The sequence below is a fragment of the Triturus cristatus genome, chromosome 4_2, assembly GCF_964204655.1.
Source record: "Triturus cristatus chromosome 4_2, aTriCri1.1, whole genome shotgun sequence".
Taxonomy (NCBI): Eukaryota; Metazoa; Chordata; class Amphibia; order Caudata; family Salamandridae; genus Triturus; species Triturus cristatus.
This window is the reverse complement of record NC_140586.1, coordinates 961,999,843-962,017,716: the sequence shown is the minus strand read 5'-3', so window position 1 is coordinate 962,017,716 and position 17,874 is coordinate 961,999,843. Positions and strand designations below refer to the sequence as shown.

General features: G+C 43.4%; 1 pseudogene across 1 annotated transcript in view; it reads left to right on the top strand.

The window, feature by feature from the left end:
- LOC146839138 (uncharacterized) overlaps positions 1–12,338 on the top strand; it is a 200,217-nt pseudogene extending 187,879 nt beyond the window's left edge. The window contains exons 3-4 of the transcript XR_014960787.1: positions 193–246; positions 1,376–12,338. The product of XR_014960787.1 is annotated as an uncharacterized LOC146839138 (transcript). The remainder of the gene's footprint in view (positions 1–192; positions 247–1,375) is intronic.
- Positions 12,339–17,874: the final 5,536 nt, after the last annotated feature.

Sequence of the window (17,874 nt, the reverse complement as noted above, 5' to 3'; positions counted from 1 at the left end):
TGATGACCTTGGGGGCACTGTGGTTAGAAGTAAGTTATGGGTTTACAAGCATCTGCTGCAGAGTTTCCTGTGCTGGACCCTGTGGTGAGAATGGAAGATAGCCTTTTTTTCTCTTTCCTCTGTTTTGTGTTATTCTTTTCTTGACCCTTTTTGGTTTCCTTTAAGGTTGTGCTGTTTTTTTCTCTTTTTCAGGCGTTGCAGTGCCCAGGTCCTGTCGGAGGAGCGTGATGAGTTCTGGACCACCAAGTAAGTCCAATATTATCCGCAAAATTTGAAATAGTGAATTCCACTGAGCTAACTGGACACAGCCTCAGTCTACGGTGGCATTTAAAGTAAGCCTGGGCAAAGCACTACGCTACGCTCGCGTAGTTTGCAAAGTTTGCGCTGCTTTGCGCTACACGAATTGCACGTAGCACAGTGCAAACACGCGTAGCATAGTGCAGCGGTCATTTTCTGCTTGCTCGCGGTCCTCAACGTCAAGTTGGTGACCACGAGCAAGCAAAATGACATCCCGGCGAGACTTTTTCCTCGTTCGCGATCAGCAACATCAAGTTATCATAAACATCCCGGCGAGATTCTCAACGCGGGGAGGTCAGGTTCCTCATTGCGAGTGGTCGCGTATGCTCGCGACCGCTCGCGATGAGAAACTACCAGTTTGCATTGAGAAAGCTGCCGCTCGAGTAAAAATCTACTCGAGCGGCAGAAAACTACAGCTCGCACTGTGCAAGATGCCGTTTTCAATAATTGCACAGTGCCGGATGCTTGTCCGCACTGTGCAATCAATGAAAACGGCATCTTGCGCAGTGTGAACAGGGTACTACGCAGTTCGCGAAATGCTACGCGTAGTTCGCGTAGTGCGAAGTGCACTTTGCGTAGCTACGCATAGCGCTACTTCGCAAACTACGCCCAGGGTTAATTTAAAGCACTGAGTGCAACAAGGCCAATTCCATTGTTCAATAAAATGTACCTTCATAAATAACTGGGAAAATGAATTGATGAACAGTTTATGTGGGTAGAGAAGTAAATAACATCTGATAATTCATTAAAAGTATTACGAATATCTCATTGTGATGCCAGCCTTTGCCACAGAATTTGTAAATTGATAGTGTTGGCTGCTTCTGAGAATCTGTGCCACAATATATGTGCAACTTGTGTTTCTTTCTTAAATATTAATTACGTTTGCTCTCACGTCCTTGAGTTCCAGTGATCCGAAGCTCCCGATCTACACAGTGTCCCAGAGTTGTTTCACCACTATCAGAAATGCTACTCAACTGATTTCCTAGCTTGTTTTTGTCAATACTTTCTTGTGCAAATTATCCGGTCATAAATAATTTTTCTTTGTGTTCATTTACAATCTCTGACTCCATTTCTACAGGTGACTGAAGCATGAACAGAAAAAAGAAGGTTTAAATTTAGTGAAACACAACGAAATGGATTATTTCAAGGAAAGTTAAAACATTCTCGAGCTCCAGAAAAGAAACACATTCTATGTGGCAGGAATGGTGAGGATGTTGGAGCGGAAGAAACTGGTGAATGTGAAAGTTGTCAAATCCGTAAATGAAAATGACCATAAATGTTTACCAAGTGTCAGTAACTGAGATTAAGGAGAATATTGGCCACAATTGATCCCCACGCCGGGCACTTGAGAAAACTCAGTGCTGTAAATTCTGTTTGATGGTTCATGAGAAATGCTTTGGAGACCCAAACCCTCCCCAACAGATCAGCATCCGTAGATGTGTTGTGATGTGACAGAACCGTCAAAAAGACTAATATCCCCGGTTCACAAGCTCAAGCTTTTGTCTCCGTCTCCTGTGTTTCAGAGGAAAGAAAAGATTGTTTAAAAGAAACAAATTGTAAATACTCTTTCTCAGATGTCGTTTCGGCAAAGATGCTGGATTATCATTTCCAATATAGGAAGATTTTCCCCCACCAACTCTGTCTCTTGGGTTGATCCGAGTAGTTTCGAAGTGTCCTGCAACTTCAAAGTGGATCATGTACCTGTCTTAACCACTGAACAAAAAAGTATAGACTGGCACAGAAAGTATTAAAGGAGTCATTGTTATGCTATTGATAATTCATAAACCACCCTGGCTTGCCCTAATCATCTGTCATTACTTGTATGAACAATCATACCGAACAGGCAAACACTAAAGCCCAAAGACCTTATCAGTGCTTTTAAAACTCCTAAATCAAATGTGATAAACTAGAATCACTAAATGAGACTAATTAAACTTGAGAGAATTCACCCGGGAATAACTTGGAGAAAATGAATCCATGGGAGGCCTCTTAGTAAATACAAGGGCTCCTCAGTGAAAGTTTATAAGACAAGTGAGATAGGTGCCTTTAAAGGTAAGAAAATGATCTCCAGGTAAAAACTATCATTAGTTAAATACATATGTTAAGAAGAGCATCTGCAGTGTAGTTTAGAAGTTAATACTCAGTTGTAACATAAACAAGTACACAATCAGAAATCTAATTCAGTCTTAAGATGACATGTATCCAGGAACAAACCCAACTTGGAGAAACAAACAACTCGAATAAGTGCAATGAATGGGAGAACATCTTTAGTTATCAATCCCACCTCACTAAATATAATAGAACTGATACTGGACAAAAACCTTTTCAGTGCCCTGAATGCCAGAAAGGCTTCAGTCGCAAATCCAACCTTACGGTACATGAAAGAACCCACACTGGACAAAAACATTATCAGTGCTCTGAATGCTGGAAACGCTTCAGTCAGAAATCCACCCTTACTGTGCATGAAAGAACCCACACTGGACAAAAACCTCATCAGTGTTCTGAATGCTGGAAAAGCTTCAGTCAGAAATGCCACCTTACGGTACATGAAAGAACCCACACTGGACAAAAACATTATCAGTGCTCTGAATGCCAGAAAAGCTTCAGACAGAAAATAGCTCTCACTCGCCATGAGAGCACTCACACTGGGAAACAACCTTATCAGTGCTCAGAATGCTGTAAAAGATTCAGTCAAAAATCCGACCTTACTGTACATGAAAGGACGCACACTGGGCATAAACCGTATCAGTGCTCTGAATTCTGGAAAAGCTTCAGTCACAAATCAAGTGTCGCTATACACACAAGAACCCACACTGGACAAAAACCTTATCAGTGCTCTGAATTCTATAAAAGCTTCAGTCAGAAAATCAAACTTTCTGTACATGAAAGAACCCACACTGGGTATAAACTGTATCAGTGCTCTGAATGGCAAAAATGTTTCTATCACAATTCCGGTTTAACTGTACATGAGAAAATCCATACTGGGCTCAGACCGTATCAGTGTTCAGAATGCCAGAAAAGCTTCAGTCGGAAAATAGCTCTCACTCACCATGAGAGCACTCACACGGGGCAAAAACCTTATCAATGCAAAGAATGCCGGGAAACGTTCAGATTGAAAAAAAAGTCTCACTAGACATGAAAGAACTCACACTGGGCAAAAACCTTATCAGTGCTCTGAATGCTGGAAAAGCTTCAGTCAGAAATCTGGTCTCGCTCGTCATGAGGGAACTCACACTGGACTAAAACCATATGAGTGCTCAGAGTGCCAACAAAGCTTCAGTTGTAAGGCCAGTCTCATTCAACACGAGCGCATACACACTGGGCAAAAACCTTATCAGTGCTCTGAATGCTGGAAAAGCTTCAGTCATAAATATGGTCTCACTCAACATGAAAGAACTCACACTGGACTAAAACCGTATCAGTGCTCTGAATGCCAGAAAAGCTTCAGTCGGAAAATAGCTCTCACTCACCATGAGAGCACTCACACGGGGCAAAAACCTTATCAATGCAAAGAATGCCGGGAAACGTTCAGATTGAAAAAAAGTCTCACTAGACATGAAAGAACTCACACTGGGCAAAAACCTTATCAGTGCTCTGAATGCTGGAAACGCTTCAGTCATAAATCCAGCCTTACTGTACATGAAAGAACTCACACTGGGCATAAACCGTATCAGTGCTCTGAATGCCCGAAAACATTCTATGAGAGATCCAGTTTAATTAAACACGAGAGAACTCACACTGAAAAAAAACCTTATCAGTGCTCTGAATGCTGGAAAAGCTTCAGTCAGAAAGCCCACCTTACTGCACATGAAAGAACCCACACTGGCCATAAACCGTATCAGTGCTCTGAATGCCCGAAAACATTCTATGACAGATCCAGTTTAATTAAACACGAGAGAACTCACACTGGACAAAAACCTTATCAGTGCTCTGAATGCTGGAAACGCTTCAGTCATAAATCCAGCCTTACTGTACATGAAAGAACTCACACTGGGCATAAACCGTATCAGTGCTCTGAATGCCCGAAAACATTCTATGAGAGATCCAGTTTAATTAAACATGAGATAACTCACACTGGCCATAAACCGTATCAGTGCTCTGAATGCCCAAAAAGTTTCTATTACAAATCCGGTTTAACTGTACATGAGAGAATCCATACTCGGCTCAAACCGTATAAGTGTTCTGAAAGCCAGAAAAGCTTCAGTCATAAAATAACACTCACTAGACATGAGAGAACTCCCACTGGGCACAAACCTTATTAGCTCTCTGAATGCTGGAAAAGTTTCAGCCGGAAATCTGGTCTAGCTCAACCTGCAAGAACTTACCTGGAAAAAACCTTGTCCTTGTTCTAAATGCCAGGGAAGCGACAGCTGGCGATTCAGTTTGATTCAACAAGAGAGAACCCACAACGTAAAAGAAAATGATCCGTGCTTTGAATGTGACAAAAACTTCAGTTGTAAATGCAACCTCTCTACATGAGAGAGACAATGTGGGAGAATAAAAGGTGCTCACTGTAAATCCTGAGGAGGAGCTTTCAGCACCGCAAAACCTTCAGATGAAGCAGCCACAAAGACATCAATCCATTGATTGTCCTGCAAACTCTACTGAGAAAAGCGCACAGCGAGGGATGGAAATGCTTGAATTAACTTCATTCCTTAGTAACTATTTGTGGCCTCATTCCATTCAGTGTGTTTTTTCTCCTGAATGTTTATAATCCATGGCTCCAACCCACAAGGTCCATTCGATCCTGAACTTTGAGGCCACGCCGCTAGGATCTAGAATCCAAGTAACTTCAAACTGTTTCCAGCCTTAATGAGCCTCACCAGGGAGCTGCAGCAGGAGTCCCTTTGTCGTAGGTCTCTATGGGACCAATATCTGTTCATGTCTGTGCCACGTAGGGCTGATCATCGAGAAAAACTAAAGGTGATGGAATGACTGGTAGTTGATCTTAGTAACATACCACCCCATCTTTCTCTAGTCTTTGTACTACTACAGACGAGGCCAACCATATGGAAACTATTCTTGGCACCACCCTAGATTTTCCTAATGACTTCTGTTCCAATGGGACACAGCCTCGTATTACAAAGATCCACTTTAGCGGCCTCTTTTCATGTCCTTTTTGCTACAAATGGAACCTGCTTCCCATCTGCTGAGGACAGTTTCACCAGCTTTACAATTTCGTCAGATACACCAAAGAGAGTCTCACAGATAATCAGGCCTATTCATAAACTACAATAGGACAACTAAAATACAAGAAAATGCGATTCACAAACTACGTGCATTCATTCTGCCTCTCCTGTCTTTTTCTTTGTGGAGTTGTCTGCCCCGACTGCAGAGATTCCGCACTTGTTAGTATACTTTTTAGTAGTAAATGTGGCAGTGACAGAGGGGAGTGCCTGCAAAATATGAAATACTTAAGAATAAAGGGGAGGGGCTAAGGCAGGAGTGAAGAGGAGTATAGGGAGCGGTTTGGGAAGGACAGGCACTCACCCACTAAGGAGTATGCCCATTTCTATTTACGAACCCCACTTATAAAATCTTTCCAGCCATAATGTACCTAAAACAGTCGTAAATGTACTCCTGCTCAGAGCCGGAGTAAATCCTACATCACACATGGCCATCCACTGGAACTGCAACTAGTTACAAATAAAAAATACAAATTCAATTGCAAAAAAATCTCAAAAGAAAACCTTTTATTATTTTAATAAACATATGGTTTTTCATTTAAACACTGATATAACATTCATTTTTAATAAGGTATAATTACATTTGTTACAATTAATAATTATGAATACATAATAAAAATATTACTTAACTTTTAATTTAGGATTTAGAATACCATTTTTTATATATTCAACTTGGGTGAAGCTCACCCTGTGTAAAAAATGTAGGGTACATTTTATAAGTTTATCAAACTTGAAAAAAATAAAATATTTTTATGTTAAATATAAAGGTAAATTTATTTTATAACAAATAAAAGTGATACAACACTATTAACTTATTATTATTATTATTATTATATTTAAGTTTATAAAGCGCTCAGCTACCCGTAGGTTTCCCGGCGCTAGAAACCAAATGAGAGGGGAAGAGTCAGAAAGGAAGGCTGTTACATATTGAATAACCAGTTTTTTACCTGTCTACGAAACTTAAGGTAGCAGGGTTCAGTTCGCAACCGGAGAGGAAGGGAGTTCCAGAGTGAAGGGGCCAACCAAGCGAAGGAGCGGCCACCCATTCTGGATCTTTTGATTCAAGGGACCGAGAACAGATGCTGATTAGATGATCGCAGAGTACGGGGGGAACAGTAGTGCTGTACCAAGGAGTTAAGATAGGGTGGGGCCAGACCAGCATTTATTCTGTACATGAAGCAAAGGGCCTTAACTTTTGTCCGGCTTTCAATGCGGAGCCAATGCAGAGTGCGTAGAGAGTTGGAGCTAGGGGATGTATTGGGGAGTTTACAGAGCAGTCGCGCTGCCATATTCTGGACTGTCTGTAGTTTACGAGTCACCTCTTTACAAGCTCCCTGGAGAAGAATGTTCCCGTAGTCCAGTCTAGAGGTGATTAAGGCCTGGACCACGGTTTTCTGAGTATCCTGGGGGAGCATCCAGATGATCTTACGCAACCACTTAATGATAGTGATGCAAGTGGAAGAAGTCTTAACCACATGATTTTTCATAGATAACTGGTCGTCGAAAATGACGCCGAGGTTGCGTGCTGTTTTAGATGGAATAGGTAAAGTGCCCATTTGAGAGGGCCAATGTTAGGGTCCCCATAAGGTGGTGTTATGGCCAAACAGAAGTAGCTCTGTTTTCCCCCCGTTCAGTTTCAGTTTGTTATCATGCATCCAAGCAGCGATGTTACTGAGTCCTGAGCAGAGGGAAGAGGGGGAGGAATGTGAACCCGTAGAAAGAGAATAAATGACCTGGGTATCATCGGTGTACGAGTAAATAGTGAGCCCGGCTTGCTCCGCAATAGTAGCCAAAGGTCTGACATACAAATTAAAGAGCAAGGGGCTCAAGATGGAACCTTGCAGAACACCGTACGTCGATGTATAAATTTGGGAGGCAGATGAGGAAGAGAAGACTTGGAAAGTACGGTTAGATAAAAAACTAACGAACCAGTTGAGGGCTGAGCCGGTGATGCCAGATGATCTAAGGGCATTAATAAGAATGGGGTGGGAAACCGTGTCAAATGCGGCACTCAGATCAAGCAAAATGAGTGCCACGGTTTCCCCCCATCCACTCGGCATCGTATGTTTTCAGAGACCCCCAATAAAGTGGATTCCGTCAAGAAACCTGACCTAAAACCGGATTGGGATGGGTGTAGAATTCGAAATTTGAGAAGTAAGCAGCTAGGTTAAGCACATATGCACTGCCTGAACATGTCACTTTTGAGTAATACGTGTGTTGCCCACCTCAAATGGCCAGCCGCTTAAAAGACCATAGACAATAATGATAAACAAGAGATATGAGAGGCAACGCAAGAGTGAATTAGCTAATACAGTGTGGTACTAAACAGATTTTATAATACACACAGAACTAGTAAACTTTTCAGGTTTTTTCTTTATTACAATGATGTTGTCACATCCACAGCCACCGCGTTTCGCCCAAACATGGGCTTCTTCAAGGCAAAGATTCAAACTGTCGAACTGAGTGGCGCAGAGATATTCAGTTACAGCAATGCAGAGAGTTCCCGATATATAAAGTCTTTAAAAACTAGCATGTCGTCTATGTAGTAGAGTATACTGTAATCTCCACCACTAAAGACCTTCTGTTTTTCAGAGTATTTTTGCCGGAGTTGTCGAAATGTTATGAAAAGGCCGGTGGACAAGCGTAAACGATGACAAGTGATTCAAAGACACTGGTTTTTCAGAACAGTCCAATCTGTATTATTCCAACAGTTAGAAAACCGGATAAGTACTGACGTAAACTTACTCAGTAGAGGACGTAACTCCAATTCCGTTTACAGGAGTCGTCAGCGCAGTAGCAAACACCGTCGTGTAGGAGCGGCGACTAGAATTCCCCTTGACTCAACATGGGAGGAGAGTTGAGAGTTGATGTGCTTTTCCATGATTTTAGAGAAAACTGGGAGAAGTGAAATAGGACGGAAGTTGGATGGAATGCTAGAGTCGGCATTGGCCTTTTTTAACAAAGGCACTATCATCGCATGTTTCCATGCAGGGGGTACTATAGCTTCTCTAAGGGAGGAGTTAAGAAGATCCATAATAAGTTCAAGGGACGAATTGTCCAACATTTGTAATATTTGAGGGGGAAAAGGATCCAATGGAGAGCCGGATTTAATTTTACTGATAATATCAGAGAGAGTATTGATATTAAGAGGGTCCCAAGTATCGATCAACTGTGAAGCAGGAGGACAGGTATCTCGTAGGACCCCTGAATCACAGGGGGTCGTAAGGTTAGGTATTGTGGGGGGGTCAGCTGAGCAGGGAAATAGGACCTATCCTTTGGAGTCACTCGATCAGAAGATGTAGTTAAGGCTGGTAAGTGAGACGGAAAAGGAGGAGGAACAGATTTTTCAAAATCAGAATATATGGTATCAATTTTGGCGATAAAAAATTCAGCCAAAGAGTTGCACTGAGCGGTATCGAGACAAGGTGGTTTAGGCTGACACAAGGCACCCGAGAGTTTTTGTACTACCTTAAAAAGTGCTTTAGGACGATTTTGTGCCTCAAGGATAGTTAGATTGACATGTTCAGCTTTTGCAGTTTTGCATAAGGAATGGTATTTAGTTAAGGCAGCTTTGTAAATTTGCTTGGAACACAGATCATATTTTATACGCCATTTGCGCTCGAGGTTTTTGCAGATGGTTTTTTCTTTTTTTAGAGCAGCTGTAAACCAGGGCGCAGGCGGGTGGTGAGAGTTGTGTTTTTGCAAACGCTGCGGTATGCAAGCGTCGGCAGCATGTGCCAACCAGGTTTTAACAGCATCAGCTGCGTCAATACTAGTAACTTCCGAAAAAGGTCTAGAATTCTCAAGACATGAATTAAGTTTCTTAAAGTCCAAATTATTCCAATTTCTAGATAGTCTAGATTCTGTAGAATTAGAGAAAATATTCGGTGGACAGCTAATGGTAACAGAGAAGGTCACCATATAGTGGTCAGACCATACAAACTTGAAATTTAATTATTTGAAACATGTTTTTTCAAAGGTTTGTATGAAAAATCCCATCTAAACTAAAATCCTTGTTTTTTCTATTATGTACTCATAATTACTAAATTTCCTTTCGCAACTCTGTTCAGAGGCGGAACTGCCTTACAAAAAGTTATGGATAGAATTAATTGAAATTATTTATTTAATAGTTAAAACATTTTATTTATTAAAAGGTTAACAAATTTTATCATGAAATAATTAATTTTAAAATATAGGTAATTTTGTAACAATCGTTTGGATTTAAATGCAGTTTTAGAAGGCATTACCAGTGCTCGGCTATGCGTGGTGCTGCATTTATGTAGCACCGCCCATAGTTCATTTTTGCTTCAGTAAGTTACATTTGTACATTTTGCTCCACATCTATTTAAGGGTGTGCAGACGTGCAAGTCCACACTTGAGTAACTTTAATGTAATGGTGGATAGCTAAAAGTAGCAAAGTTACTCTAAGAGCTTTCTTGCACGTATAGATTACTCACAGGTGTAAGATACCTTTGTGAATAGCCCTCGAGGCATCCATCTCGACCTGAGTATTCCATTTTTGTGGTAACGCTCAAGTGGATGCGGGCACTTGGGCTTTTATTAGAGTGAATGGGATGATCGCAGCTGTGTGTAACTGCCTAAAGTTTCCTAGATTTTGATGGCCGTAGATTCAGGTTCAAATTGATGACCAAACTCTACTCTGCGGAAATTTTGTACTTCAAGCCACTTCTGTGCAGCTCATCACCTTCTACGACTGATTCAGCTAAAAACCTCGCATCAAATTCAATTGCTGATCATCTCCAGAGACTAAACTTACCTTTGTCTCCTCGAGCATAGCTAGCGAAGTCAGATACAGTTTTGTATGTGACTTCCTGATTGATTCAGTGGAACAGCTTTTATTTTATTCATTTACCTTTTTGTTTGGTTTTGACAGGTGTTTTTGCTAATTAATAATCCTTTAATCACAGCCCTCCTTTAGATTTTGCTTCTGAATAATTATTACATATTCTTTTTTATCTAAACTTGGTTTAAATCTTAAAGTTCCTTGTCTATTTTTAATAAACTGTATTGAAATTTGTGACTTCCACTATTTTGCTTTACCTTCGAGCGTGCCTTAGGCCATACTGCTCAAGCCACGTTACCAAAAGCGACCTAAGAACACTTTAGTTGAAGACACATTTACCTTTGCTGACCAAAGTTTGGGAAAATCAAAGCAGGCTGACTCCAGAAAGCACACTGCCTAGCTGGAAAGGTTACTCTCTTAGGTGGCATCTGCACCAACTGTAGATGCAAAAAGCAAAGATTATGAGGGAAGCTGTTGGTATCTGTGCCCCCCGAATTTGAGACTGCCACACTCTCAAACAGTTGAAAGAGCTAAAGATGCACCCTTCAGACATTCATGTCTCAGCAACTAAGACTGCCCGCTCCTGTCATACAACACTCACACTGTTACCTGAATCACACTCCCTGTGCAATGTATAAACTTTTACATAAACAAGTTGTGTTGTGCTTTGTGAGCAGGCTTTCACCCCCCTTTGTATGTAAATGAGTATCTATGATCAGACACCCCAGGCTCCCATTTCTTCTAGTGCGGATGATAATGTGAGAACTGTAACCAGATCACAAACAAGGGCTGTATTGAGAAATAATAGGCTTCCAAGTCACACAGTAGTTTGTAGTTCTTTATTAGTCTTTTATATGTACATCCCTCCATCCCTTTCCAAGGTAGAGTATAGTTTGCGAAGCGCGACTCTCTTGTGACCCGCTCCCCAGATTAAGTCCAAAAGAAAAGAAACAGAGTTCAATTTCCTGAAGAAGCGCCGGGGCGAGTAAAGTGGGGGGGTGGGTCAAGAAGCAGTATAAATGTATTAACAGCATTTTTGCAACTCCACTCTACCCATGGGTCGATAGTGGCAGCGAGCCCCAAAACGACAGGGAGCTGCAAACATTGGACATCACCTAAGTTGCCCTGTATAAGTTCTTCATCGGTGTGGTAAGTTCACCGCTAAATACCTGAAGATGTCATGGTGCCACCCCGTGCTAATTGGGGCTGCACTTCCTGTTCTAAGTTGTGAGTTTGCGCATGGGATATAAGCTGGATTTGGTCCAATTTAGCCTCAGTCCAGAAGCCCTACCAAAATCATCTAGAACCTCCATCACCTGCGGTAGATACGGCTGCACGTTCCTGAGGTACACAAATGCATCATCAGCATACAGTGATATGGCCTTGTAGTGGAGACGGAGTTCCAGGTACACACATTGCTATGTTAGCATAAGTGTCTTAGATTTAAAACGCCATCTTGCCACTTTTGCTGCTTTTGCACACGACACTGCAGGTAGCTGTTATTATAAGAAAATCTGCTTGCTTGCTTTTTCTTCACAAGAGAAAGGTCTGTTGTTCACATCCCTAGACGTGCACCGTGACCTTGGACTGAACACTGTGTGCAGAAGCCGTCAGGGTCAAATAACAATGTACGCTTTTGAATTCATGTTGATCGACCCACACTCTATACATAACACGCACACAGCTGCAAATATCTGAAACTCAAGTGCCTTTAATATTGCATTTTGCATGCATGATTCAGACATTTTGGAGAAAACTTTTTCCAGACACAGAGCAGAGCTGATCCTGTGATGTGATTCACCTATGCTGATCTTTACGGTATGGGGTTCCCCATTCAAACCTAGAGACCTTCTATTAGTTTAATAATACTAGCTTTGTTATGAAGGGAGGGTGACTATAATCCACTATCATATATAACATGATTTCTCCCTTCATTTTATTTGGTATTGTAACAATGCTGATGGTTTTATTTTTAATCATTTGTCTGCTTATGTTAGCCAAAGTACTGCATCTTAGGGCACGTAGTTAAAAATAAACATTTTAAACTATAATGTGTCTCTGATTACTCTTGTTGTGGACTGATATGAGAATAATAACGAAAAGGTGTTTCTGATTCCCACCATTCCTGAGAGTACTCTAAGTCGCTTGTTCTGGGTTGTCTAATCATTGGTAGCTTCGAGATGATACGGAGAACGAATGAGACACTGATGCTAGTCGGATAGGGGTTCTGGGTGTTGCCTCAAAGATTCCTCGGGAGCGGATCGATGCCAAAGGGGGTCCACCTCTCGACAGCCCCAACCCTGAATGCTGTTAAAGCACAGGAGAGCGGGATGGTCAAGCGGGGGAAGGAAAGGATGGGAACAGCAGGGAGGGAGATCTGAAAAGAAAAGACACTAATACATTAGCCTCATTTGAACACTGTGGAGGTAACTCAAGCCTGTAGGGATATGGTATCTAACACACCTGTAAATCAATAAAACTCTTGTTCTCCAGGTGTAATCATCCTGGACTTCACACAATCAATAATATGTTCTGGATGCCACTATGGCTTCTACGGAGAAAAAGGAGGCCTTGTAAGTACTTGCTCCCTTCACACATCCCCCATGCAACAACTCTCAGCCTCGCCCGGTAACCATACACACCAGAATTAATGCCGTGCTTCACGTCACAGGGGAAGAGCAGACTGCCGCCTCTTAAACCCCCTGTTAATACACACAAAGGAAGGTGAGTTAAAATACATCTTTCAACTCCATGAACGTTGCAATTGTCACTGGGGTCACGATGCATCTGCTGGGTACTGGTTTCCTAATCACCTAACCCCCTCAAGGCTTGCATCGGTACTTCAAACTGGTTTACAAGGTTTAGGTTCTCAAAATACAGGAATACGAACAACGCCCATAGCGTATGAATTGTTAAGAGCAAACGCGTTATTCCGCGCTTATAGTTACGAGAGCCGGACGGCTCACAAGGTTCTCAATGGTGCAGGTGCACCCTTACCCTACACGGGCGGCGTGGAGATCTGGAAATCAATAGCTGCTTAGAAGTCCTCGGCTGCTTCGGAGAATAACCAGCAGCGAGTGAAACGCCGAGCGGCGTTTTGAACTGGAGCTGCTTCCGGGTTACGCCCACGTGATCGGCGTCAGTAACGGAGAGCCGGGAAACCTGGGAACTGTAGTTCGGTTAAGTGGCGCCTGTCCCCGTCCGGGCTTTCCGTCTCCGTTGTTTCCTCGAGTCGCCCCCACCACTCGGTCAGCCACCCCCAAAGGACCTTTGCTTTGGTTTCCTGATGGATGCCCCCACCACCACTCAGCGAGGTCGAGGGTTACACGGTACGTACGATGTTCGAGGGGGGAGGAGCATGACACTGGGTACTGAGGTGAGTTTTTGGTACACCGCAATTCACTGAGGTCCTGGTTTCCTGCGCATAGTTCTGTGCATGAGCAGAATCCCTGCAACATGGCGCACCTAACGTTCATGATTTGACGCACCTTAGTAGTGCTTATATTAAGTCCACAACGCCCTCACTCTTGTTTCCGGATAACGGGAGTGACGGCTTTAACCTACCTAATATTTACTATAGGTTCGAGGAAGCTTGTCCATTAAAAAGGTTTTTTATATATACCCTTTTTGTGCTACTGTTAATAAAAATTGTTTTTCTTCTCTGTGTCCTTATGGCTGAAGTCGGTATCGCGGCGCATAGCCGCACACCTCTCCGGCATCATTTGACTCAGTTTGGAGTGCCTGACGATGGGATGTCTATTATCTTTGTAGTGAGTGCATATGCATCTTATCCCTATGAGTTATTTTACTCTTGGGTTACTTTGCCGGCGGTGAATGCGGACGATAACACGTTTCATTGGTACACTCCTACAGCAGTCCCGGCGAATTATACGCCATATAGGACGCAGGAGATTCCTGTTTCCGCTTGGCAGCATCGTATTTGGTTTAATGGCGCCCTCCCCCACACGGTTAAACCGTTTCGAATGGGCCCTGTGTCCATTGCCGGGGCCACTTGGCCGGTGTTGGCCGGATTTACGCCTCATCCTCGTATTTACATTCCACGGTGGATGAGTTGTGTATATTGCATGCAGCGCTGATTACAGTAAATCGGGCTTTGGTGCAATACGTTTCACGCAATGTACAGGTCGGGGCACCTGTTGTTGAGGGGCAACCAGCTGGCCCGGCCGGGATAGTTATTAGTCCCGTCATGGTTAATTCGGTAATGGGCATGCGCCCCCAGAATAAGGACGATTTGCCTTATTGGCTTGCTGAGAAATTTGACCAGCTGGAAGCTGTGTTTCCAAACTCCACTCCCGTGGAGAAACACAGGATACTCACCATCAGTTTACAGAAAGACTTGGTCCCAGAAATTGCCGATTGTGATAACTGTGGTAAGGTTTTTGCAGCTGTCTACTCGAAGTGCTTCGGCACCCCGTCTATGGCCGTACTGCCCTCCGTGATCAAACGTGTTCAAGATCAACACGGTCCAGAGGTGATGGTCGAGTTGGGTATGAGGCTTGTCGGTGTGTTCGACGTGGTTGCCACTCTCATCCTTGGTAACCTCAAGGGAGATGCGGTCCAATTTCAAGTGGCAAATGGTCTTGCCCTCGTAGACGACGTCGATAAACCCCGGGAGTTGCTTAAAATTATTGCGGCAGCATATAGAACAATTGGCCGCAGTAGTTTAGGGATTAAGCCTACGGTTGAGACCGCAGATGTGCAACAGCAAACTAAGGTGCCTCGTCTTTCAAAGACGATCGTCCAGCTGCTCCTAAACAAAGTTGGCGATCTAAGAAGCAGGGTAAGCAGCAACAGAAACAGAGGTCTCGTCCGACGTCGCCTATACAGTCGACTGGTGAGCGCACATATTACTTGCGCGATCGAACTAGGATTAGGTCTCCTGATAGATTTCTGGTTACTGAACAACGTTCTCCTCATTCTTCACAGGACCCATCGGCCTCACAGTCCGGTGGAGGAGAACATGGCAAGGGTCGGGGTGCCCAACAAGGACGTGAGCAGCCCCGTCTGCCTAACGGTAAAGGCAAGCAGGATGAATTTGCACGCCAAAGACCCCGTTTCAGAAGAAGAAAGTTGCTGCACTAACAGCGAGGTATGCCACAGATAGTGAGAACGCAGCTTCAGAACCTGACATGGGCACTAACGCTGCTCGACAGCACGGCGGAGGTTACAGTAGTGCGGCAAGCACTGCCTGCATATCTGGAGGTGACAGCAACTGACACGTTCATTACTGTAGAAACTGCGGACAACAGAGTGGCTCCCCCTGACAGACTATATGACATAGTCCTTTTAATTGAAGGTGACATACAACGTACCATAAAAGGGATTTTTGGGGAAAATCTGACCTCTACATATGATATTCTTTTGGGAGAGGCGGACTGGCCCCCGGCTGTCATTTTAGCCGCTCATAGAAGGGAAGAGGTAATCCTCCCATCTTTTGCGCACACAGTGCCGGAGGATCAGGCTCAGAACTTTGCAGAGGAGTGGGCTCAGGTGCTTGCTCCGGCTCTGTACCGTACTCAGGTTGGGTGGGATAAATTGTCACCCAGCCACGAGATTCCTTTACGGTCTATGCCGCAGCCGCAACCCCAATATCCCATGCGCCGCCAAGCTCGATCTCATGTCGCGGACATCCTTGAACAATTGGAATATCAAGGTGTTATTGAAACATGTGTGTCACCCATGAATAATCCTCTATTCACTGTATCCAAACCTGATGGGTCATACCGCCTAGTTTTGGATTACCGCCATTTGAACTTTCATTGTCGGACCTGTGCTATACAGAATACCCACAGTTCTGCCCTCGTTGATTGTCTTGTGAGAAAAAGGTTTAAGACCACACTTGACATATCTAATGGCTTTTATAGCCATAATCTGTCCTCACTTAGTAGTCAGTGGATAGCCTTTACTTCTGGCGGCAAACAAAAACAATTTAAAAGATTGGCCATGGGCTATAAAACCAGTCCAGGCGTCTTTGCCGCACGTGTAGTCTCTCTGTTAGAGAGCATTGATCCTGATGCGTACTCGTATGTTGATGATATCTATCTCACAGACAACGAATTATGGCCGCATCTGTGTAGTGTTGACCACATCATTGTCATGTTTGTGGACTTCTGTAACAAATTCAACTTTGCAAAATCACACATTGCAGAGTATACAGTGTTGTTTTTGGGCTATGAACTCAACAATGAAGGTCGAGGATTAGCCCCACATTTCCTGGAGAAATGCGCATGTTTGTGTGCTCCGACAACACTGAAGAAGCTACAATCTTTGCTGGGATTTTTACATTTCGGACGTACTTATATTCTTGATTATGCCCAGCATATCAAGCCACTATATGCCTTGGTACAACCTAATTTTTCCAAATCGAGCTGGCTGCTAGAACATTCAGCTGTCTTGCAATCTTTGCAGGCTGATCTTCTTGCTTCGAAATACTTACTGACATGTGATAAACACACTAACTTGGTGATAAGAATTGTGCCTGGTGCAGTGGGTTTCACATACCTAACGTTCAATGAGGGCGACACAGTCCCCATTGCTTACAAATCACACTTGTACACTTCGGCTGAAATGCACTTTTCCACTGTCGAGAAAGTTTTGACTGCGGTTCAGATGGCGATTCTGAAAGAGAGAGAGAGCGCTGTCGCAAGGGAAACGCATGTTGGTTGTGACACCTTATCCTGCCCTAGAGGCAGTGACGAAGGCCAGTGTCCCTAATTCTAAAGCTTTGCTTCCCCGTTGGATACAATGGACCACTTCCTTGACATCACCAGATGTCACCTACATCTTGGATGCCTCATTACAGACTCAGGAGTATTTGCAGAATGAATTCGTTCATCCAGCTCCTCTGTCTTTGCGCCCGCTTGAAGATTACCATAGTGTCATTTATATTGACGGTTCGGCGCAACCAGCGACGGAATCTAAGCAAGCTTATTCAGCGAAATGCGCAATTGTGGCTGGTACTTTGGTGAATGGTAAATTCAAGTCTGATGTCGTGCATACGCAGTCATTGGGTGATTGTACCGCCCAGTTGGCAGAGCTTCGTGCTCTGGTGCTTGCACTGGAGTTTGCTGATCCACGAGTTACAACTCTTATAGTGAGTGACTCATTTTACTGTGTTCAGTCTTTTAACGACAATTTATTCTTTTGGTCTCAGAATGAATATCGAGATTCTAAGGGTAGCACAATCAAGCATAAAATGCTTTGGGTTCGAGTTGCAGAACTTAAACAGAATCTGTCTCTCGTGAATGTAATTCATACTCTTGGGCACCAGCGTGTTGGTGTCCATGCTGTCGGTAACAACTTGGCTGACGAGGCAGCGAAAACTTTAGTAGCAGCGGTTACAAGATCCAAAAGTAAGATTGATGATGACATCATGGCAACCGAGGAGGGAAGTAATTACCCGAGAGGTTTCCCTTCTAAGTACTCTTATCATTTAAGTCCTGATAAAGTTCCCTATGTGTGAATTAACAACGTTGGTGACAGATTGATTCCCAATGCGGACTGCAGACTTTCCTTGATAACAGCGGCTCACGAAGGCATGGCATCTGCACATGCCGGCGTTTCAGC